General features: G+C 43.3%; 1 protein-coding gene across 2 annotated transcripts in view; it reads left to right on the top strand.

The window, feature by feature from the left end:
* The window catches only part of HTR1F (5-hydroxytryptamine receptor 1F), a 162,064-nt gene that overhangs the window by 119,136 nt on the left and 17,103 nt on the right, over nt 1-25,825 (top strand). The window contains exons 1-2 of one of the 2 annotated variants that reach the window (XM_072138532.1): nt 2,686-2,746; nt 19,354-19,503. The gene's annotated coding sequence lies outside the window, so the exon portion shown is untranslated. Of the gene's footprint in view, nt 1-2,685; nt 2,747-19,353; nt 19,504-25,825 lie in introns of those variants that run through there. The other variant, XM_072138531.1, reaches the window with a different exon arrangement.

Here is a 25,825-nt window from a genome sequence, read left to right as displayed (position 1 = left end):
TGGGCCCTTGCTCAACCCAATACTGAACCCCATAGGTCCTTTAGAAAACACCATAATTTGGAGGCTGCTAGAGTATATTTCTTAGGGAATAATGAAGAGTGGGCCCCCAAATTGATTTTCTCTGGTGGGCCTAAGGAAACCCAGTCCGACACTGTTTACAATCCTTGATCTTGTTGGTAGATGTCCTTTAAGTACTTTGTCAGTATTCCATTTTTACCTATTATTTACAATCATGAGGTTCCACAGTTCATGTATGAGTACAGGGTTTAGATGAATAACTATAAGTATCTGTCATTGAGCAATACCTTTACTATTATAACTGATAGCAGGTGTGGACCCATGGTGCCACTGAACAAGGTTTGTAATGGCCTTATCTTAAGGGCATTTTCCAAGTGTTCCCATCAATTATTACATTTTTACCCTTATAAATGCATTTGGACTTCCTTGAAAAAAGGACGTAAGAATGCTACTTCTCTGAGTAGGAGAGAAAAGCAGCAGCATTCCTTTGGTTGCTGTGAAAAAAGCAAATTAGTCCATGCTGCAACTTCTAAGGCTGTTACAATGTGCAATCAGTACTTTCCCCTTCCACAGTGTGAGATAACAGGCAGAGGGAAGAAAGACATGCAGAGGGAGTAAATGGGATTATGAGACTTGAAGACAGTGGGGCTCTGGTGACATCCCATAGCACTTTGGGCTCATTAGCATAATATTAAAAGTTGCTTTTAGAAGGAAGGAGGCAATGGATAACAAATATGAAACGATTACCACAGCCACAGTGCCTGGATCTATGTGTAAGTGCCCCAGGTTTATCATCATTGATTTTGATGGTAAATTTCCTTTATGGTTAAAAGGTTTGGGCCCCTAAACCTCAGCTGCCACTGGTTTAGGGACCCCAAACCTATTGATAAATTCCCTATAAATACACACTCCAGAAATTTGAGTTTATTTCTCATATGCATTCCGCACATTTCATTTTAATGCTTTTTAATCATTCTGTATTTTTAAGAGTTAACAAAAGATGTTATTTAACAGACTGTCAAAGGAACATTCTGCTTTATTTGTGACATAAAACTAGGTCAACATGAGCCACAAAAGTAGCGAAAAGGAAAAATGTCACAACTTTTTGGCAACAATGTAATGAACAGGAAGGAGATAATACATCACAATATTGTACCATTCTTATACGTAGTAGAATGTTTTCCAGTTTGATTGCCATATAATTGATCTGCTAGATAATTGACTTTTGGGAGGATAAAAGTAACACCTACATATTTGAAGGAAAACTAAACCTTTCAAGTTTTTTCTTTTCATTGCAGAAATAAATAGCGCAGTTGATAATAATAATTTAGGAATATACTTCATTTAGACAAAAGCTCCTTCTTTCTCCTGTAGTGAGCAGTGTATCTGAAGTCATGTACACAGCAAAGAGATAAAGAAGTAACGCTAAAGATTAGCGTTACTTTGCACAGTTGATGCAGATCCCTGAGGAGAATAGATTATCGAAGGACTGTAGTCAGTATCAGGCTCCTTTATCTCTCAGCTGTCAGTGGATACAGGACAGAACGATAACTTACTCACACTGCTTACATAAGTAAGAAAGGCAGAGGACAAATAAGGGCACTGTCTGTTCTAAAGATTCTAAACTTTGTCATTATTATCTGCACTATTCATTTATGCAATTTTGTTAAGAGTTTAGTCAAGTTTTACTGCAGTGCCTCAACCCCCAAACATCCCAGAGCAGTTGCGATAGCATCCAAAAGCCGGGTACAAGCCTCCAGACTGTCATGTGCATTGGCCTCTACATGGATGAGTTTGGACTGATACCAGGATAGCTGAGATAAACTTACATATGTTCAGATCATCTGTAAAGACTTCAGGTCAGTTAGTCAAGCAAGTTATTTTCACACCAAGTTCACCCTAGTGAACCATCTCTAAGGCCCCTTTCACACTTGCGTCGCAGATCAGATCAGAGTCTGATCAGGGTGCGATCAGGGTTTGGTCAGTGAAAAACAGACATTTTTCATCAGGGTTCAATCAGTTTTCGGTCAGAGTTTGCTTAGTGTCTCAGTTTTTCACATGTTTTTTTGTGTTTTCAATGCAATTTTAATGCATTTTTTACGCGCAGATAACGCACATGAAAAGGACTCAAGACTAAGCTCTATCTTTTCTATGGCAATTGATCGCATGTGTCTCACAGTGCGATGCGTTTTTGATGCGTCTCCATAGACTTGTATGGTGTGATTTTCACGCGCGTGACTTGCAAAAGTAGAGCATGTCGAGATTTAAATGTGCGTTAAAAAATGGAAGTCTGAAAAAAACCATTGGTTACAATGGGTCAGAGTGCAATGTAAGTTCTGCACATCAAAAGCACACGCAGAACACACGTGTGAAAAACGCAAGTGTGAAAGGGGCCTTAAGGCCCAGACTAGAATTCTGCTGAAGATACAATGCCGGCACATGTAGCCTTGAATGTTCTCTGTGGGATACAGCCACTTAGTATTAGCATTTGGGTTAACAGGATTGCTTTTTTGAATGCTTTTTGAAAGGGATTAAATAAATTACCAGGATTATCATCATTACTTAAGGTGATGTATTCATTAGGCTAGAGCTTACCTTCAGGTGATGCTCCACCCAAAAAGGACTTCACCTGAAAATTTTTCAGGTGGCTTCATCGACTGATGTAAATTCAACTTGGTGGAAGTTTACTTCAGAATTGCTCCTCAACTCCAGTGACTACAAACAGGCAGTAAGTAAATACAAGTAAAAATGTTGGTAATTTATATTATTATATACCGGGAACACTATGGGCCACATTTACCAAAAACCTTGCGCCAGATTTCTGTTGGACTTTGCACATTCTTTTCTGTGCAAACTGCTTGCACATGTATTTAAAAAGTGTCCCTTTGGTATCGCGGCTGCACTATTCTTCACACAACACAAATTTTGATAATTAAATGGGAATTCCCAAGCACAGTTGGACGGTGCGTTACATTTAACATGCCAAGACCAACAGAAATGTGCACTGTTTTTAGTAAATGTCCCCGTATATTTCCAGTCTCACAGTGGTCTTTGCTTAGCTCATAGGTTTTCCTTTATAGTTTCTCTATTTTCTCATGCTGTGTATTAAATTATTACTGTCTATAATTAATTTAAATGTGGTATCAGCTATAATATATATATACTGTATATCTATATGCGTATGTGTCATGGATGGTTGTTATTGGTTATCTTTAGATTATTACATAGTTCATGGTTTTGTGTTCAATTCCTATTCTATCCTTTTGTCGATAATCTTTGGGAAGATGGCGGTGAACATGCACTGCCAGTATTTAAATGTTAACACCTGCGATCAGAGCTAACCACAAATAGGGCATGTAATGGGTACTAGCCTTGCAGGGCACTAGTTATTATCTTTGGTGATACATTGTGGAAACAGTGGTTCTTTGCTCTACAACCCAGTGAATGAAACAAACTGCTTTCCCCATCCCTGTTGGATTTAGGCCCGTTCCACACTTGCGAGTGTGATGCAAGGAACTTGCATCACACTCGCAACGCATGCTGCCGGGAACGCATGGCCCAAACGCTGCATTGGGGGAGTGAACTCAGCATGTCAGTTCACTCCCGGTGTGCAGCGTTCGGGCCGTGCGTTCCCGGCATCATGCGTTGCGAGTGTGATGCAAGTTCATCGCATCACACTCGCAAGTGTGGAATGGGCCTTAAACTGGACATGCAGGTTCTTTTCCTCATGTTATTCTGCAGTCTTGTGTTGGACCTTCTTGCTGATTTTATCCTTATGAAATGATTTTAGTTGTTACATTTTTCTTTTTGGTGGATTTAAATCCAAACTTTATGTTTTAAACTCACAATTTTTTTGCTGGAACTAGTGAGAAAGAAGCTCCATTACAGAGGATGTGCATCCTCCCTGTCCATCCCTCAATGTGAAAGGGGACTGCATGGAATTGCTCTCCTCCCCCACTCTTCCTCTTCTCTGTCTAATAGCTTCCCCTCTAGTTATCCTGAGAAAGTAGATCTAGAAGAGGAGGATTGCTGCACCAAACACTACGTGAAAAGTTGGTCCAATAAAATTTCATCCACTTGGTGGACCTCCATGCAGCTCTGCAGAATGTGCCATAGGAAAATTCTTCCCCATCTCCCATTATGATCCAATCTTGTTTTAGTTTCAAAAACGTTATGTAAAAATCTGTGCAGCCTAATACAGTGGGGAAAAAAAGTGTTCAGTCAACCACTAACTGTGCAAGCTCTCCCACTTGGGAACCTGTCAGTAGACAAGCTTTTTGAGCCTCCTCCATGTCCCCACAGACAATAAATAGCTTATATCCAAACTGGTTTTATAGAACATCTAACATTAGTTGGTAAAACAATAACTTATATTAAAGTTTACCTGGCTCCCTACCAGCTCATGTCCAGTGTCCCGGGAGTGTGCAGCATGGAGCTGAGTTCCCCTCTTCCTCCCAGTCCCCTCGTGCCAGCACATCTCAGGTAGTAACTGTGAGAAGGAGGGCATGAGCACTTGAGAAGCCAGGGGGAACTTTTCCACGCTGAACATTCCCAGGACACTGCATAATTTGCAAATCAATTCTTTAAAAATCAGACATAGTGATTCTCTGGATTTGTTTTCACATTTTGTCTCTCACATTTGAGGTTCTACCTATGATGTGGATTACAGCCCTTGTCTTGTCTTCTTAAGTGGGAGAATTTTCACAATTGGTGGCTGACTGTATACACCAGTGGCACATAACGGTCAGTATTGAATTTACAAAGGATAGTCTTTCAAGATTATGATACTACTGCCAGGTGTGTAGCTGTTGCCGGGTGTCTATCTCCCATGGAGCAAAGCAGATAAAGACATTAGGCACCTTTCACACTTGCGTTTTTCGTGTCTTTGTTCTGTGCCTGTTTTTGAAGCGCAGAACTTGCATTGCACTCTGACCCACTGTAATCAATGGGTCTTTTCAGACTTGCATTCTTTTTCACGCACACGCGCTTGCATTTTTTTTAACGTGAAAAACGCACCATAGAAGTCTATGTAGATGCATCAAAAACGCACTGCACTCTGGGACACTTGCAAGTGCAATGCGTTTTTCATGCATCAATTGCCGTAAAAAAGATAGAGCTCAGTCCTGAGTCCTTTTTACACGCGTTATCTGCACGTGAAAAACACATTGAAAATGCATTGTAAACACTTGTGAAAAACTGAGACACTGAACAAACTCTGAAAACTGATTGAGCTCTGATGAAAAATGTCAGTTTTTCACTGACCAAACCCTAATTGCAACCTGACCAAAACCTACATTCACCCAAAGTAAGACATGGCTCTATATGACTTTAATGTTTAATTAAATTTAATTAGTTTTGTGAATCTTGGTAACTAAATCCATTTAAGACACATTTCTAATCATCTGCAAAGTCTTCTACTTTTGGAGTCGGTTTCTGTTGTGTTCCACATTCATCAAAAGGTGTTTTAGATTTTGGTCAGATTTTGATAAATTTAGTCAGATTTATGTGAACACCAAAATAAGTCCCATAGCATATCCAGGGATAAATTTGCCCAATCGTCCACATCTGATGTATTCATGTGAAATGAAGAGATAGTAAGGATGTCTGGAGTTGACTGGATGTCAGAAACAAGTGTGGAAATTCTTTCCAGTGGAACAAATCTTGATTTTCTATGGTAAAATTGTCCTAGTAACAAAAGGTGTATGATGGTAGCAAGCAGAGAAATGTCACCATGCCCGACACACATCTCCGAGCAACTCTGGAGGAAGAGAGTGAACATGCTGATATGTCAGGTCACTTCTATAAACCCTATAACATCTATGTAGGTTATGTACAGATGGATTTTATGTATCTCAACTATTAATTATGATAAATGGTTATTAGAGATGAGCGAACATACTCGTCCGAGCTTGATGCTCGTTCGAGCATTAGCGTACTCGAAACTGCTCGTTGCTCGGACGAATACTTCGCCCGCTCGAGAAAATGGCAGCTCCCGCCGTTTTGCTTTTGGCGGCCAGAAACAGAGCCAATCACAAGCCAGGAGACTCTGCACTCCATCCAGCATGACGTGGTACCCTTACACGTCGATAGCAGTGGTTGGCTGGCCAGATCAGGTGACCCTGGGATAGACTAGCCGCTGCCCGCGCTGCTCGGATCATTCTCTGTCTGGATGCCGCTAGGGAGAGAGCTGCTGCTGCTCAGGGAAAGCGTTAGGGTGTTCTATTAGCTTACTGTTAGGCAGGAGTGATTCTACAAGAACCCAACAGCCCTTCTTAGGGCTACAATAACGTTATACTTTTTTTTTTTTTTTATTTGCAGCTAGTACCATATTGTGAGGAATTTGCAGGGGGACTTGCTACCGTTGTGTTTAGCGCTTAGTGACGCACATATCCACCTCAAACACCAAAGCGGGAAAATTTATTAGGGGTTTGATTAGAATTAGGCACAGTCTGCCATTTACTTTTTATTTTACGTTTATTTTTTCATAACTCAGTGTCATCTCATCAGTGTGCTTTCATACTTGGCTAGAAAATAGTCAAAGGAGAATCCAAACGGCTTACTTACGCCTACAATAGCGTTATATATATTTGATTTCTGGTTGATCTGCTGGTGGCTGTCCTTGCTGCAGTGCATCTACTACCAAATTGTGAGGAATTTGTAGTGAGACTTGCGACCGTTGTGTTTAGCGCTTAGTGACGCACATATCCATCGCAAAGACCGAAGTGGGAAAATTTATTAGGGGTTGGATTTCAATTAGGCACAGTCTGCCATTTCCTTTTTATTTTACGTTTATTTTTTCATAACTCAGCGTCATCTCATCAGTGTGCTTTCATACTTGGCTAGAAAATAGCCATAGCAATAGGATAGCATCGTTTGGTTTTAAAAACTAAAAAACACAAAAAAGAAAAAAAACACAAAAAAACACAAAAAAAAGTTTAAAAAAAATTAAAGTTATAACTTTCATTTTCAAAATGTTTAACCCGAGGGCTAGGGGTAGAGGACGAGGGCGGGGACGTGGGCGTCCAACTACTGCAGGGGTTAGAGGCCGTGGTCCTGGGTGGGGTGAGACACCACCTGCTGATGAGGGAGCAGGGGAACGCCGCAGAGCTACACTCCCTAGGTTCATGTCTGAAGTTACTGGGACTCGTGGTAGAGCACTGTTGAGGCCAGAACAGTGCGAACAGGTGATGTCGTGGATTGCCGACAATGCTTCGAGCAATTTGTCCACCAGTCAGTCTTCCACGCAGTCCACCCATGTCACCGAAATCGGCACTCCTCCAGCTCCTGCACCTCAGCCTCCTCCCCCCCAGTCTGCCCCCTCCCAGGAAAATTTGGCATTTGAACCGGCATACTCTGAGGAACTGTTTTCTGGACCCTTCCCACAGTCACAAACCACTTGTCCGGTTGCTGCTGAGCAATTTTCCGATGCCCAGGTTTTCCACCAGTCGCAGTCTGTGGGTGATGATGACCTTCTTGACGTAGTGGAAGAAGTGTGTAAAGAGGTGTCCGACGATGAGGAGACACGGTTGTCAGACAGTGGTGAAGTTGTTGTCAGGGCAGGAAGTCCGAGGGGGGAGCAGACTGATGGATCGGAGGATGATGAGGTGACAGACCCAAGCTGGGTTGAGAGGCCGGGTGAACACAGTGCTTCTGAGACGGAGGAGAGTCCTCGACCAGAACAGGTTGGAAGAGGCAGTGGTGGGGCCAGACGGAGAGGCAGTGCCAGAGCAGGTGCATCAGCGCCAAATGTGTCACGTAGTGAAGCCCCCGTGGCGAGGGCTCCCGCGGCGAGGGCTAGATTTTCAGAAGTCTGGAGGTTCTTTAAGGAAACACCGGATGACCGACGGACTGTGGTGTGCAACCTTTGCCAAACCAGGATCAGCAGGGGTTCCACCACTACTAGCTTAACTACCACCAGTATGCGCAGGCATATGAATGCTAAACACCCCACTCAGTGGCACCAAGCCCGTTCACCTCCGGCCGTGCACACCACTGCTCCTTCCCCTGTGTCAGCTGAGGCACAATCCTCCACGATCCTCCACAGCATCCACCAGCGTTCAGCTCTCCATACCCCAGACGCTGGAGCGGAAACGGAAATATAGTGCAACCCACCCGCACGCCCAAGCCCTTAATGTCCACATCTCCAGATTGCTTAGCCTGGAGATGCTGCCCTATAGGCTAGTAGAGACCGAGGCCTTTCGCAACCTCATGGCGGCGGCCGCCCCTCGGTATTCGGTCCCCAGCCGCCACTACTTTTCCCGATGTGCCGTTCCAGCCCTGCACCAGCACGTGTCAGACAACATCATCCGTGCCCTGACCAACAGCGTTTCTGACAAGGTCCACCTGACCACGGACACGTGGACGAGTGCTGCCGGGCAGGGCCACTATATATCGCTGACGGCACATTGGGTTAACTTGGTGGAGGCTGGGACCGAGTCTGACCCTGCGGCTGGTCATATACTGCCGACGCCGAGGATTGCGGGGCCTACCTCGGTCCAGGTCTTTCAGGCATACTATGCCTCCTCCTCCTCCCACCCCTCCTCCACCTCCTCCTCCAAACTACCATCCGTGGGCATGGCGCCATCAGTCGCTAGCTCTAGGCACAGCAGCAGTGCCGTCGCTAAGCAACAGCAGGCGGTGCTCAAACTGCTGAGCCTAGGCGATAAAAGGCACACCGCCCAAGAACTATTACAGGGCATCACGGCGCAGACTCATCTGTGGCTGGCACCGCTGAACCTGAAGCCAGGCATGGTTGTGTGTGACAACGGCCGTAACCTGGTGGCGGCTCTGCAACTCGGCAGACTGACACATGTGCCATGCCTGGCCCATGTGTTAAATCTGATAGTCCAGCGTTTCCTCAAGACATACCCCAATCTGTCTGATTTGCTCAAGAAGGTGCGCCGCATCTGTGCGCATTTCAGGAAGTCCAGCACAGATGCTGCCACTCTCAGGGCAGCGCAGCGCCGCCTCCAACTGCCCGCTCACCGACTGTTGTGTGACGTGCCCACGAGGTGGAATTCAACATTAACCATGTTATCCAGAGTTTACCAGCAGCGCAGAGCGATTGTAGACTGCCAGATGTCAACTTCTACCAGAACTGGTAGTCAGGTCAGTCAGCTTCCTCAAGTCTACAATGAGGAGTGGACGTGGATGTCTGATATCTGTCAGGTGCTGAGTAACTTCGAGGAGTCAACACAGATGGTCAGTGGCGATGCCGCCATCATCAGCCTCACCATCCCGCTGCTTGGCCTGTTGAAAAACTCTCTGATCAGCATGAAGTCGGAAGCTTTGCGCTCGTCACAAGAGACGGGGGAAGAAGATTCCCTTGTTGATAGCCAAAGCACCCTTAGGTCTGTTTCTCAGCGCATATCGGAGGAGGTGGAGGTGGAGGAGGATGAGGAGGAAGAGGAGGAGAATGTTGGCGAGACACAAGAGGGGACCATTGTTCAGTCCTTCACTGTTCAGCGTGTATGGGCAGAAGAAGAGGAGTTGGAGGAGTTGGAGGAGGAGGAAATGGACAGTCAGGCCAGTGAGGGGAGTGAATTCTTACGCGTTGGTACTCTGGCGCATATGGAAGATTTCATGTTAGGCTGCCTATCCCGTGACCCTCGCGTTCAAAGAATTTATTCCAGCACCGATTACTGGGTATTCACTCTCCTGGACCCACGGTACAAGCAAAATCTTTCCACTCTCATCCCTGGAGAGGAAAGGAGTGTGAGAATGCATGAATACCAGCAGGCCCTGGTGCACAAGCTGAAACAGTATTTCCCTTCTGACAGCACTAGCGGCAGAGTGCGTAGTTCTGCGGGACAAGTAGCGAGGGAGAGTAGGCGAGCAGGCAGCTTGTCCAGCACTGGCAAGGGTACGCTTTACAAGGCTTTTGCCAGCTTTATGTCACCCCAGCAAGACACTGTCACCTGTCCCCAGTCTCGGCAGAGTAGGGCTGATCTTTACAGAAAGATGGTGAGGGAGTACGTAGCTGACCATACCATCGTCCTAAATGATCACGCAGCTCCCTACAACTACTGGGTTTCAAAGCTGGACATGTGGCACGAACTGGCGCTGTACGCCTTGGAGGTTCTTGCCTGCCCTGCCGCTAGCGTGTTGTCCGAGCGGGTTTTCAGTGCAGCTGGTGGCATCATCACCGATAAGCGTACACGCCTGTCGACTGACAGCGCTGACAGGCTGACGCTTATTAAGATGAATAAAGCCTGGATTTCTCATAATTTCCAATCTCCACCAGGTGAAGGAAGCTCAACCTGAATAATTTATGCACTCCTCCTCCTCCTCATTTTCCTCCTTCTCCTCCTCTTTGTACACTAAAGCAGAGGAAACTGGCTATTTTTGACAGGGCCCACTGGCTCTAGCTATAGTACTTTATGCATTTAATTTTTCTGGAGGGCCACCTACCCGGTCCTCTGTTTTAAACAATTTTTGGGAGTGCCACATACAGGCACTCAATCTATTCAATTTTTCTGGAGGGCCACCTACCTGCTCCTCTGGTTTGAAAACTTTTTTGGACTGCCACATACAGGCACTCAATCTATTTCATTTTTCTGGAGGGCCACCTACCTGCTCCTCTGGTTTGAAAACTTTTTTGGACTGCCACATACAGGCACTCAATCTATTTCATTTTTCTGGAGGGCCACCTACCTGCTCCTCTGGTTTGAAAACTTTTTTGGACTGCCACATACAGGCACTCAATCTATTTCATTTTTCTGGAGGGCCACCTACCTGCTCCTCTGGTTTGAAAACTTTTTTGGACTGCCACATACAGGCACTCAATCTATTTCATTTTTCTGGAGGGCCACCTACCTGCTCCTCTGGTTTGAAAACTTTTTTGGACTGCCACATACAGGCACTCAATCTATTTCATTTTTCTGGAGGGCCACCTACCTGCTCCTCTGGTTTGAAAACTTTTTTGGACTGCCACATACAGGCACTCAATCTATTTCATTTTTCTGGAGGGCCACCTACCTGCTCCTCTGGTTTGAAAACTTTTTTGGACTGCCACATACAGGCACTATCCAAATTAAATTGTCTCCATAGCAGCCTCCACACGTTGTCTCCATTGCTACCTCCAAAAGTCGTCCATATAGCTGCCTCCATACATCGTCCCCTTATCAAACGAGGTGTGTCAGGCAGAAATTTGGGTTGTTTTCATGGATTCCACATCAAAGTTGTTAACTTTGTCGCCACCCTGCTGTGTTATCCACAAAATATACTGGCAAACTTTTACCATTTACGGATATTATTTCAGCGCTTCTTGCGCATCTGTTTACATTCCCCTCACCCGCCATATCCCAAACTTATAAGAACGCTACTACACTTAACTTGGTGCAGGCTGGGACCGAGTCTGACCCTGGGGCTGGTCATATACTGCCGACGCAGAGGATTGCGGGGCCTACCTCGGTCCAGGTCTCAAAGGCCTACTATACCTCCTCCTCCTCCCACCCCTCCTCCACCTCCTCCTCCTCCGAATTACCATCCGTGGCCATGGCGCCATCAGTCGGTAGCTCTAGGCACAGCAGCAGTGCCGTCGCTAAGCGACAGCAGGCGATGCTCAAACTGCTGAGCCTAGGCGATAAAAGGCACACCGCCCAAGAGCTATTACAGGGCATTCCACATCAAAGTTGTTAACTTTGTCGCCACCCTGCTGTGTAATCCACAAAATATACTGGCAAACTTTTATCATTTACCGATATTATTTCAGCGCTTCTTGCGTATCTGTTTACATTCCCCCTCACCCGCCATATCCCAAACTTATAAGAATGCTACTACACTTGATCTTATACAAAAGGTTCTTAGAAGTGCTGTTTGGGGAGTAGCCTAGAGACAGGGGCTTGGATTGGCGAAAGCTCGCCTGGAAGCGGAGCGCCAGCTCCATCCCAAGATCCAACTAACATAGTTTTAACTGCAGCACCTTTAATCTACTACTAGTTCACTGCCTCCATAATAATAATAATAATAATAATAATCTTTATTTATATAGCGCCATCATATTCCGTAACGCTTTACAAATCATAGGAAACAAATACAAATGTAATGTAACAGAGCACAACATTTGTATGGAACAACAGGAGTGAGGTCCCTGCTCGCCAGAGCTTACGGTTTATGAAGATGATGGGGTAACACGAGGTAAAAGAATTTTTAATGGTCAAACCATTCTTCTTAGGGAATAGAACAAAATATAATAAATGGAATTGCTGTCGCTTGAACCACTCAGCCGTCATCTTATATACCAGGTCCAGGGTGAATGGGACTGCAGAGAAGTCTGGTGCCTGTTGGTTGCTGGATAACAGATGGGAGGACGACACAGGACGGGTTAGTAGAAGAGTTAAAACTTCATGCTGTTAATGAGTGTTATAGGCTTGCCTAAAGAAATGGGTTTTAAGAGCACGTTTGAAACTTTGGAGGTTAGGTATTAGTCTGATAGTCTGGGGCAGAGCATTCCATAGAATTGGTGCAGCTCTAGAGAAGTCTTGGAGACGCGAGTGGGAGGTCCGCACTAGGGTAGAGGTTAATCTAAGATCACTGGCGGATCTAAGAGCACGGGTTGGGCGATAGACTGAGATAAGAGAGGAGAGGTAGGGGGGTGCAGCATTATACAGAGCTTTATGGATGAGGGTTATTATTTTAAACTGTATTCGAAAGGAGACTGGCAGCCAGTGCAGCGACTGGCATGAACTGTAGGCATACATGGTCCCCTTATCAAACGAGCTGTGTCAGGCAGAATTTTGGGTTGTTTTCATGGCTTCCACAACAAACTTGTTAACTTTGTCGCCACACTGCTGTGTAATCCACAAAATATACTGGCAAACTTTTATCATTTACCAATATTATTTCAGCGCTTCTTGTGCATCTGTTTACATTCCCCTCACCCGCCATATCCTAAACTTATAAGAACGCTACTACACTTGATCTTATACAAAAGGTTCTTAGAAGTGCTGTTTGGGGAGTAGCCTAGAGACAGGGGCTTGGATTGGCGAAAGCTCGCCTGGCAGCGGAGCGCCAGCTCCATGCCAAGATCCAACTAACATAGTTTTAACTGCAGCACCTTTAATCTACTACTAGTTCACTGCCTCCATACATGGTCCCCTTATCAAACGAGCTGTGTCCGGCAGAATTTTGGGTTGTTTTCATGGCTTCCATGTTAACTTTGTCGCCACCCTGCTGTGTAATCCACAAAATATACTGGCAAACTTTTATCATGTACCGATATTATTTGAGCGCTTCTTGCTCACCTCCTTTGGTTCCTCTCTGCCACCCATTGGTTTGAAGCCTGAGTCCATTTAGGGTATGTCGCCATGCCACTCTCTAGCCTGCCGCTGCTGCCGCTGCCTCTGCATGCCGTCCCCTATAGTGTCAGGGTCAATTATTGGATGTTTTAGATGCTATCTAGCTTCATTCTGTCACTCTGTCATGGCCATGCTGTTGCCCATAATTTTGGCATAATGGTGCGATTAAGCAGCCTCAGAGGCATCCATGCATGCTGTCCCTGCTGTTTCCTGTCCATTTCCGTGGTGTTTCCATCCTTTTCTGAGGTTCCCAGGTGTTTGGCCAAGCTTCCCTGTGCAGAGCCTTGGTCCCCTTGAAAAATGCTTGAGTCTCCCATTGACTTCAATGGTGCTCGTTATTCGAGACAAGCACTCGAGCATCGGGAAAAGTTCGTCTCGAATAACGAGTACCCGAGCATTTTAGTGCTCGCTCATCTCTAATGGTTATATGACACAGAGCTATGAAAAAGTATGTGCCCACTTCCATTGTGCAAATATTGTGGGCCAACATTTCCAGACTAATGGGAATGACTGATCTTCAATCATTATTGGCATAACCAGTCATTAGAGATTAGTTATTGTAATTTCTTCAATGGTGACCTATATTTAGAAGAATAGGTTGGTCCTCTCAGCAATTGTCTGCTTGAAGTGGTTGTATAACTCATCATATTTGTCACATAGATTGCTTGGGCGTTGCTTGGTAAGGAAGAGGTCCACGGATCCCAGTCCTACGGGTATATAGAGTTTACTTTTTCGTGCCTGAGACCTTAACTAAACCATTTGGATGCCCAGGGACAGAAATATTGATGTACTGTAAATTATGTGAGTGCTTTGCATATTCTCTACACTTTGGTCTATTCAGGCCTCAACTCCACCATAAGATTGGTGGTCAATGGATACTCATTCTAGAGATAGATGTGGGTTCTATGGCCATGTCATAAATACTGTTTATGAATATACCCTTTGGCCTTTCTATCACTGTGGAATTAACTAGAAGGTCACATTGTTAGCTGTGCTTCACATTTACTGTGCTAAACTGATTACTAATTCACCATATGGGGTCCATGTGTGAACCACAATTCTTGGCCAAAATGCTACTCAACTGAACTCACAGTAGGGGATTATGTTCAAGTCAGACGTACAGCGGTCATGCTCATGACATCTTCCATTATGAAGCCATCTGATGGCAAAGTTCAATTGAAAAGAAGATGTCAGGGCTGGATCTTTTCGTTCGTTCCATCATATGGAAAGGAAATATTGTGGATCTTCTTCTGACCAGTAAAGATTCTTGGTTTACTCCTGGGACTGTTCATTCCATCATTCTGATGTTTCATGTTATGGTCAATATCTCCCTGCAGGCTTCTGCTATGTCAGACCTTTACCCCGGAGCCTGAATGGGTTGACAGTGGAGTGTAAATCATTGGTTCACTTCAGATGAATTGCACAATATAAATTGTATTTGACACTTTGACCTTCTGAAGCACACTGTGTGTCAACTGACTGATATTTATACTGAAGAACCCACATTGTTATATGATATAGGAGATTACTGACTTATATTAATGATACTCATCATGCAATTATTTACTATGTATGTGTTCTCATATTAATGAGCCATTATTACAACAGCTTTCTAGAGATCCTATGGATCGCTTTTCTTTAGATTACCCTCAAAGTATCGCTATCCACATGTTATGCTTCAAAAGAGACTAGTCATTAAGCACAGTGGTGTTATCTTCTCCACCCAAAAGTTGATGCTCTCCCTGGTTTGTCTTTTGTTTATGATTTGGTTATATCTGGTGTCCACCTGGTCATTATTTTGGCTAGTATACTACTCCTGTTTGGTCTTCTGGTTTAGTTATGTAGTCCATCTGCTGTATTACAACTTACTCTACAGATGCCACCAAGGTCCCTAGCAGCCAAGTCCAACTTTCTTGGGCAGCCTTGGCCTTGCAAACTTATTGTATGACACCCTACTCCATAGTTGCAAAGTGGGTCTCCCACCAGCCAAGTCCAGCACTAGTGAAATCCTAGGCAACCTTGGTCAGTCCGTAAATCACAGAACCGCACTGGACCATTGACATTGCCGGGGACAGGATTTCAAACATCAAACTGTTATTTGATGTAAGGAGTCTCATCTTCCAAGGGGAACAGCCGCACCAAACTCATGGAAGAAGGGACTCAACTGTTGTTGGTCTACGAGATCCGTCCACTGCAGATTCATGATTCACGGACCAACCAAGATTATATGAAACAGCCCTTGGCCAAAACGGAGGAGGATGCCCCAGTGTATGATGACATTATATTCACAAGAACGGAGTGTATTGATTAAGGTAATGGAAGTTCTCATGAATGAAGCCCAGTGCTTTATCCTAGGGATTGGCTGTAACTAGTGGATGAATCACTTGTGCGTAGGTGTTCGTTTTAACCAGTTGTGGTGCCTCCAGGTAAAGGAAGATGTATTGATCTCTCTATACTATAAATAGCCTGGCAATAAAAAATACATCTTGTCTGCAGAAATTCACTGAACAAATTAAATTAACCGAGTGTATTAGTGATTATTGATTACACGGACACTTCAGGCTGTTCTGTGATGTTCACTATTCTGAAATTTTAATTTAAGCCATGTATTTCAAATTCAATCCCTGACATTTTATTACCAATGAAATAATCTCTCCACGCTGTGTAAAGACTATACAAGCAACTCAATAGGGTAAAGAGTTTTCAGAACTAGTGCGGAGAAAAGCACATAGGCAAATGACTGCGATCAGATCATAACTCCCAGAATCATCAGCCTAATTTATGTTCTCTATTTGATGGACGTTCTGAGAAAGAGACTTTAGTTCTGCTTTGGGGGGAATTGCTATAGTTGAAAAAGATTCCCCCTACTTATTGGACCAGCAATGTAAAATACACCCTTGTGGCCACCCTATTGAAGCCCCCAAATCTTATAATTCTACCCTTGTGGCAACGGTGACAAATCTACCACAAGGCGAGTTGAGGTAGTGGCCCCGGCAGCAGGATAAAGCAGACTAAATTAAAGGGGGCGGCATTAGCCAATTTCTGCTCATTAAAGGAAATATTATTTTCATGCATTTGATTTGATGCATTATAAACCATACATAACCCTGAGAATGCTGTAGCTACACTGATGCAGAAACATATCTTGTTTAATCCCTAAGTGAAGTTTTTTTCCTAAAAAAAAAATTCTAAATTTATGATAATGATGCTCTGACGTTTCTGTGCCTGGCTCAGCTCTTCTCCTCTCGCATTAACTATGCACTGCTCCTCAGAATAATGTAATCACTGTGTTGTGCCTGACAGGCAGAAGTAATCAATCTCTGCACCATCCCCCAGCTGCTGTGTATGAGTGAGGAAGCTCAGGTTGATTAGTCTTGTCTGGACAGTTCAGGAAGCTCCTTGTAATGTGTGTCACCGGCATGTGTCACGGTGCACCCGTGCCCCCCATGCTAATCCTGCTGCCCCCGCCTTCCCTGATACGGGCACCATCGTGATCCATGTCATGGATTGTGGGTGCACCTGTGCCCCCCGTGCTGGCCCTGCTGCCCCGACTTTGGACTTACCGTGAGCATCGGTGCTCAGAGATTTAAAGGGCCAGCGGCTCCCATCATTCCCCGCCGGATCTTCAAGCCATTCCTGTGAGGAGAAAGCCCTCCTATGTCTCCAGCGTTCCTGTGTCTCCAGCGTTCCTGTGTCTCCAAGCGTTCCTGTGTCTCCAAGCGTTCCTGTGTCTCCAAGCGTTCCTGTGTCTCCAGCATTCCTGTGTCTCCAGCGTTCCTGTGTCTCCAGCGTTTCTGTGTCTCCAGCATTCCTGTGTCTCCAGCGTTCCTGTGTCTCCAGCGTTCCTGTGTCTCCAGCGTTCCTGTGTCTCCAGCGTTTCTGTGTCTCCAGCATTCCTGTGTCTCCAGCGTTCCTGTGTCTCCAGCGTTCCTGTGTCTCCAGCGTTTCTGTGTCTCCAGCATTCCTGTGTCTCCAGCGTTCCTGTGTCTCCAGCGTTCCTGTGTGTTCCCTTGTATCCTGTGTTCCAGTTCCTCCTCCTGTCTTCCTGTGACCCTGCTCCTGTGTTCCTGTCCCATGTTCCAGTCCTTTCCAGTGTTCCTGAACCGTGGTGCCAGCTCCTGCGTTCCTGACGTGAGTCCTAGTGTGCCTACCTGTGCTGATATCCTGCTGTCACCCCGGGTATGGACTGTCTCCTGCATTGCTACCTTGGCTGCCACCGCGGGCTAGTCACACCTGTGGCACGACCTGGTGGTCGGCTAGTACTATCTCCTGCGGTGGTCTAGAGGGTCTACAGACTTAGGGCCCTGACAATGTGTTTATAAACGGCCCACTGAATGCAACCCAGCTTTCCCAGGTTCCTGAATGTTATAATAGCTTTTTCAACAAAACCACCCACCTCAGGGTTTAAACAAGATATGTTTCTGCATCAGTGTAGCTACAGCATTCTCAAGGTATGTTTGGTTCATAATGCATGAAATCAAAAGCTGGATTTCCTTTAAGGGTCTCCTGCACATTTTCCTTTGTAGCTTGTACAGCTCATTTGCATATCGGTGTCTCCTTCAAAGTCTCCAACAGCCGCACTCTCCACCATTACAGGTGGTTGCTGTCATAGAATGTGCACATAGGAAAAGTGGGATTCAGTTGGATCAAAGACAGAGTTGGCAGTGGGAAAGTAGCTGTAATGCCAGGCTGTAACACCCCTACTTTACAATGCCCCTATTGTAGCTGTGCAATAGATGCATATTGACATTTTATTGTGGCTCTTCATTGTATATAACCTTAATGTTTTTTCTGAGGTGGCTTGTGTTTTTCATGGTTGCCCCATTTCCATCAGGGGCCATTTGTTTTCCCCCTTTTTTCCTCCCTATCACGTGATATATACTTTGTATTGTTTGCATTATTACTCTAATAAAATATATTATGCATTTTTATGGATGGCTTTTTACAGCTCTCTTTGTTTGAGTAACCTTAATGTGGATCCTACATTTTGTGACCTTTCTCCCCCATTGCGCCTTCTAAAGCTGCAGATAGAGACTGTGAGATATCAAGCAAAAACTGGGACCTACTAAATCTGAGACATCTGGAAACTAGATACCATTGGGACTAGCAACACCTTTACCCACAGTGATTAACACTGCTCTAATTTTTTTTCAAACTTTATTTTATTAAAAATGCAATCTGATTGTTACAATTAGTGATGATGGGACCTAAAAATCTGTTCAGTTTCTGTTAAATGTTAAAATGCTGTTTATATCAATAGAGTGCAGGTGCGTTAATACTAACATACCAGCGACGCAGCGCAATGGCATTTTGCTCCCCATGACGTCAATGGCATCATTGCTCCCTATGACGCCATTGGGAGTGCCAATTCTGCACAAAATGGTGCAATGCAAGCCCCACGTTGATTTAAATGCTGCCTGCAGTTTTCACTGGCATTTAAACAGTTAATACCAGTGATCGGTGCCAGCATCGATCATAAAAGTTAACAGTGGGGGGTTTGAGCATAGCCAGACTAATTGAGGTTGGTCTTGGGGGGGACCTGAACTTCTGCCTTATTGCGGTTTAGCTCCTCTCATCACTAGTTCAATAGCGGGGTTACTTACAAGTTCTGTAGGTTTGTTCTTAAGTTGAATTTGTGTGTAAGTCAGAATTGAATATTTTATAATTGTAACCTCTATGACAATTGGATTTTAAAAATGTTGGGTTGTCATTAGAACCAGAATTAACAATAAAGCTTAATTGCAAACACCTTTGGTAACTCTTGTAGCTGATCACTGTAGCCCAGGACTAAACTACAGTAAATTACCAACATCCAGAGGTCCGTTTGTAACTAGGGATCATCTGTAAGTTGGGTGTTCTTAAGTAGGGGACCGCCTATGCTGATCATGATCTACTGATTTTATATTTCCAGCGTCTTGTCAATTTCTACACTTATTTCAGTATTTAGTTCCATGGATATTCGTGGATACTCTAATCCTCACAAACCAAAAAAATGAATATTTCCAGCCATAATTTATGCTTTTTTGTTTCCTTCCAGATGTGTGTAAATAGATTCAGCGCTGAAGATTGGCAGAGAATATAATTCTTTGGAAATGTACAAAGCGAAGAAGACCAAAAAGAAACACATCCATGGAGCAAAGAAGAATTGTTCTCAATGTCTGAACCCTACAGCATTCCCAAAATGAGGGTAACCAATTATTACTATTATCATTATTATTCAGTAATTATATTAAAACAGTATTGATTATAAATCAATTAATTAAGTCTAAGTGACGATCCAATGATTCTTAGAATCCTTTCTTTAGTCCTAAGTAGAGATGACTGAACGCAATTTTAAAATCCTGTTCCGGGCTCGGTACAGGACAGGTTGGTCGATATCTGTGTTGTAAGGCGCAACAGAGGTTTTTGACCCAGAATGTGACAGATTTTCCACTAACATGTTCATGTTCCATGTTCAATTCCACCTTGTATAACTGGAAGCTTGTCAGGGTCTAGACCTTAAATGAATCCTAGTATCAGGGAACTACATGTAAGGTAATATGGTAAGTTGTTACTCTCTGTCGTATCCCCACGTATGGCCTGTGCAATCCCTCCTACCAGTGCCTCCTCGGCACGTTCCGTCATCAATGTCCACAGTCTTGTCTCCAAAGCCCATGTGCATGTGCAGAACTCTAGCTTTGGAGAAGAGAGCATGAACAGCAATGAACTCCCGGCGTTCTGCGCATGCGCTTTGGAAACTAGGCCGTTGAAAGCATTAAAGGAGGCGCTGGTAGGACCTGAGTGAAGTTGCCCCCCCCCCCTCTCCCCACCTTGTTCAAATCTAACAAAATTGCTGTCAAACATTTGTGCTACGTTTGTGCAGGTTTGCGCAGCAGAAATTTTCGTTTCTGCCACTATCGTTTTTAAGATATTCATAAAAGTTTTGTAAGGTCATCAGAGGTCAACTAGCCCCCCACATTGCCCAAATCAAACAAAACTGGTGCCAATCAATTGTGCTGCATTTGTGCTGGTTTGTGCTGCTCATATTTTTGTTTGTGCTGCTTTTGTTTTAAATATTTATTAACAAATTTGTAAAGGTCAAAAGGTCAACCAGCACCCCCCCAACACACACATTAACCGAATCAAGCAAAACTGGTGTCAAACGTTAGTGCTGGTTTGTGCAGCAAAAATGTTTAAGGTATGTTTAGGTGTTTACATAGGTTTAGGTGTTTAGGATGAACTGGTAAATAAACAAACCTAGTGATACTTCTCTGGTTTGATCACCAGGGGGAGCTAGCAAACACATTGGGGCAGATTTATCAAGCTGTCTGAAAGTCAGAATATTTCTAGTTGCCCATGGCAACCAATCACAGCTCAGCTTTCATTTTACCAGTGCTCATGAATATTTTACAGGGGATCTGTAATTGGTTGCCATGGGCAACTAGATATTTTCTAACTTTCAGACAGCTTGCTAAATTGTACTTTGGAAGGAATGAACTCTGCTGACCTCTGGAAAAATTTATAAATATATTAAAAATGATAGCAGCACAAAGAAAAATTTTAGCTGCACAAACGTTTGACATTAGTTTTGTTTGATTCAGTAAATGTGGGGGAGGGGGGTCTGGTTGCCCTTTTGACCTTTACAATTTTGTTAATATATTAAAAACAAAAGCAGCACAAACAAAAATTTGAGCAGCACAAACGTAGAACAATTGATGGGCACCAGTTTTGTTAGATTTGGGCAAAGTAGGGTTGCTGGTTGACCTCTGAAAACTTTTAATAATATCTATAGCAGCACAAACGGAAATTTCTGCTGCACAAACCAGCACAAATGTAGCACAAACATTTGACACCAATTTTGTTTGATTTGAACAAGGTGGGGGGGGGGGCAACTTCACTAAGGTGCTGGTAGGAGGGATCGCACATGCTGCCGGGTACATGTAGTAGCCATTGCTCACGTTCCCTTGTGTGGCAACTCCAAGAGGCCTCTGGCAATAATTTGCATAAAGATGAAAAGTTTTTTTTTTCTGTTTCTACTAATTAAAAAGATTAGCCAGGGACGCTGTACAGATATGGCAGAGAGTAGTAATCTGCCATTGGATCTACCTTATTAGGTAGGTTTCCGTTAAAGACCTATTGCACATTCACAGCAAACACAACAGCATAAAACATCATGTCAATCAATGCAATTCAATGGGTCACATTTACAAAGGGTCGCATGCTGCACTTTTGTTGGACAGTGCATGTTCTTCATGGCTACAACAGCTTACACAGGTATTTAAGAAGTGTCTGCGTTGAGACCCTTTTGTGGTGCATGCGACACAAATGGTGTGTCGTTGGGCGGTCCAACTGATTCGGACCAAGTGCTGTATTAAACTTTCAAATTGTGTCGCACACCCTATGTTAAAGGTGCACAACAAAAAAGAGGGTGAACTATGTTGGACAAGTGTGGGGAAGCGACACATTCATGATTTCGGGCGCATGATCTTCATGAATAGCCGCACGCAGCATTACAGACGGACAATGCACTTTTAGTGAACTCGAGTGACCGTGTAAGTAAATGTGCCCCAATGTATTAAACTTAATATTTTATTAAGTGGCTCAAAGATGAATTTCACGACACTATAAAACAGCAGAGTAAAGAATCTGAACACTTACATCAATGCAATATTCAAGTTTAGAGTTTTCAATAACTTAGGTAAGATTTCTAACATTATGGGGCACTTTTACTAAGGGCTTTGAACCAGTTTTCTATCGGACTTTGCACATTCTTTTAGGTGTAAACTGCTCGCACAGGTATTTAAAAAGTGTCTGCAACACATGTGCCGCACGCACATTTTTTTTGTGGCACAGCTGCACTGGGCACCATGCGACACAAATCAGGGGGCGTTCTGATGCTCAGTCGGACCATGCGCCAGATTTAACATGCAAAGTCTGTCGGACTCCCTCTTTAAGAAAACTTTAATCGGTGGATATGTAAATTTTTTAAACGGCTACTGGGGCGTGGAGTAGCAGGACATGAGGCTACACGTCGCGGCTACTCCACGCCCCAGTAGCCTCTTTTCTCCTCCTACCATTGCATCTTCGGCGTGCAGCTCCTCATAGTTGCGCGCCCTCGTCCAAATACCCAGCGTTCTGCGCATGCGCAGGCATGCGGGAGCGCGGCCACAGCTCAGAGGCTGGAGCTACTGCACATGCGCAGATGCCGGGTACTCGGACGTGGGCGCGCAGCTACAAGGAGCAATGGTAGGATGAGAAAAGAGGCTACTGGGGCATGGAGTAGCCGCGACGTGTAGCCTCATGTCTGGCTACTCCACGCCCCAGTAGCCGCTTAAAAAGTTTACATATCCAAGGATTAAAATTTTCTTAAAGATAGCTGGGCCGTGAGGATTAGCCCAAAAAAGGGCTATCCTCACGTCCCATTCATCCAGCTACCACTCCTTCTACCTTTATAGTTAGAATCATGAATTTTACACGGGCAGAGCACTTTTAGTGCAGTTTCCTACATTCTTAGTAAATGTGCCCCTATACGTTCTATTTGTCATTGTGGATTATTAAGGACATAATTATAGGAAAAACTTAAAGGGGTATTCTCATTTGGGCATTTACATTCAGTTTCATTAATTTGCCATATATAAACATTTCTTCAATTGGATGTTATTAAAATAAATGTTCCCGTGTGAAGATAATTTCTCATAAATGCAGCCATGTCGTCCCTTAGAAATGAGAAAGCTTCCTCGGTTATGACCACCTCACACTCTGGCAGCAGTGGCCAGACATGCCACTGTTGAGCCCTGCCTGACCACATGGCTTCAGCGTTCATTACCAAAGGACGGCTGTGGGACTTGCAGTAACTCCCGGACATTTCATATACAAAAACGTATCTTTCTTTGTGCAATCCCTCCAGCAGAAGTGGCTGTATCTAGGGACACAGTCTTGTTTCTAAGGGACAACATGGCTACATTTATGAGAAATTATCTTCACACAGGAACATTTTTTTAATAACATCTAATTGAAGAAATGTTTATATGTGGCAGATTAATGAAACTGAATGTGAATGCCCAGATGAGAATACCTCTTTAATGTTTTCTTTTTAAGCACAAGGCTGCAATTCAATACAATATAAAAAAGCGGAAGGGTCTGAAGATCTTCTGAATACATTGTAGGGTCCAATGTGTTGGCTACGTACATAACATGGCAACATCCTTTCCTTCTGCCTCTTCTATAAAAATACTTAACAGTGTGAAGTTTTTATAACATCTCTTTCTCATGCTGTTCGCTCTCCATTTAAAAGACATCATAAACGAAGCTGGAGGTGTCCGGATGTATGTCCCTATAATTATCATCATTTGGAGATGAGGCACTTACATCTTCTTTCACCTGAATCAGAAAGCGGTGACATGAAACCAGTGTGCGAGCGTAATGGGTAATTTCACACATAAACAAAACAATTAAGTGAGGAGATCCTACTCCAACGAGTTCATTACCCAAAAGAGCTGTCAGACGCACGCAAGGGAATTGCCTTCATTCTCATTTACTTGGAGAGAAATTGCTGTTTGATGTAAGTATGTGGACATGCAGGAAATTAACATTTCCCTTCTCCTAAAATTTCTAGTTCAATAAACATTTGAATTCTTCATGTCAAAATAAAAAAATAACTCTGAAATATTTTACTTTAGACTTAGCAATTTGCAATTTCCATTCAGTTGTCAATTTTTTCCCATATTTCTAGAAGGAATAGAGGAATAGCAAAAATCTTAAGGATTTAAAGTCAAATTTAACCCCTTAAGTACGCAGCCATTTTGTAGCTTAAGGCTCAGCCCCATTTTTTGGATTCTGACTTGCGTCGCTTTATATGGTTATAACTTTTGAGCACTGTTACTTATCAAAGCGATTCTGAGATTGTTTTTTCCCCACATGTTGTACTTCATTTTAGTTGTAAATTTTGGCTGATGAGTTTTGCGTTTATTTACAAAAAAAAAAAAATGATGAATCTTTTGAAAAATTTGCCATTTTTAAAATTCGAAATCATCGCGTTTCAGCCAGATCGATTTACCACCTAAATAAAGTGCTGAATAACATTTTCCATATGTCTACTTTACATTTTCATAATTTTTGAAATGTCTGGAGAATTTATTTTGACGTGGCTTACAAATCAAATAGCGATTTTCAGAATTGACTATTTTTGGGAAAAATACAGTTTTGAATGAAATTTTACATATTTAGCATCAAAACCCCCTATATAATCAACCCATTTTCAAATCTGCACCCCTCAAACTATCAGAAACAGCTTTTAGGAAGATTGTTAACCCCTTGAGATCTTCATAGTAATTGAATTAAAATGGAGGTGAAATTTAGAATAATCAAATTTTGACGGTTATACGTTCATTTGGCCCTAAGATTTATACATTTCCAAAAGATAAAAAGAGAAAATCCACCATACAATTTGTTCTATAATTTCTCCCAAGTACAGAGACCCCCCACATGTGGCCGTTACTTGTGTTATGGGGGCACAGCGAGGCGCAGAAGGGAAGGAGCACCCTACAGCTGCCAGGATTTTAGTTTCCTCATTGGACCCTTTTGTAGGCTATAAAATTTTCGCTTTTCCGTTATTGGGGCCATGTGACAGCATTTTTTTGCAGGATGAGATGCTTTTTCCATTGTTACCATTTTGGTGTTTGTATCACCTATTGATGAAAATTTAGGAACTTTTTTTTGAGGTCATGAGTAGAAAAGCATCAATTCTCTACTGGATTTTTTCCTTTTTTTTTTTTTTTGTGTCCACCGAAAGACTAATGATCATGTTATCTTTTTTTATGGGTCGATACGATTACGGGGATACCAGACATAAATATTTTTTCTTACGTTTTACTAAATTTGTGAAATAAAACTCTAATGTGGGAAAAATCATTTTTGCATTGCCGTCTTCCAAGTGGCATAACATTGTTACTTTTTCGACTACGGAGCCGGTTGATGGCTTGTTTTTTGCGGCACATGTTGTACTTTGCACTAGTATCATTCTGGAGTACATATGTTTTTTTGATCACTTTTTATAGCATTTTTTCTGGGATTGAATAGGAAAAAAACATAATTTATGGAGAGTTTTTTAACGGCGATCGTGCGGGTTCAATAAGTATTTACTGTTATTCTACGGGTTGCAGTATGGATGCGGTGATACTATATATGTGGGGTTTGTGTTATGATTTAGACTTTTTACTTTTTTACTCTTTCCACTCATGGGACATGAACAAGCAATCATCTGCAGAGACACCAACTTACAGGCAGTTCTTGGGATTTTGCACTGAGCGGTCTTGGGAGTGATAGGAGCTAAAACAGCAATAAAACTGAGTAAAATTGTAAAGCAAGGGGTTAAAGATGATCTTTTTTGTATAACAATCACTAGGGTATTGAAATTTGAAAATTCTCTTTTGTGGACAAGCCCCTTTAATAGGAAATTAAGCTATTAACCCCTTCTCACTAATGTCCTTTTTCGCTGCCATTTTTTCTTCACTCATAATCCATAACTTTTT

This window comes from Engystomops pustulosus, chromosome 2 (genome assembly GCF_040894005.1).
Source record: "Engystomops pustulosus chromosome 2, aEngPut4.maternal, whole genome shotgun sequence".
Lineage (NCBI taxonomy): Eukaryota > Metazoa > Chordata > Amphibia > Anura > Leptodactylidae > Engystomops > Engystomops pustulosus.
Note: the sequence above shows the minus strand (reverse complement) of the source record. Positions and strands in the feature narration are given on the sequence as shown.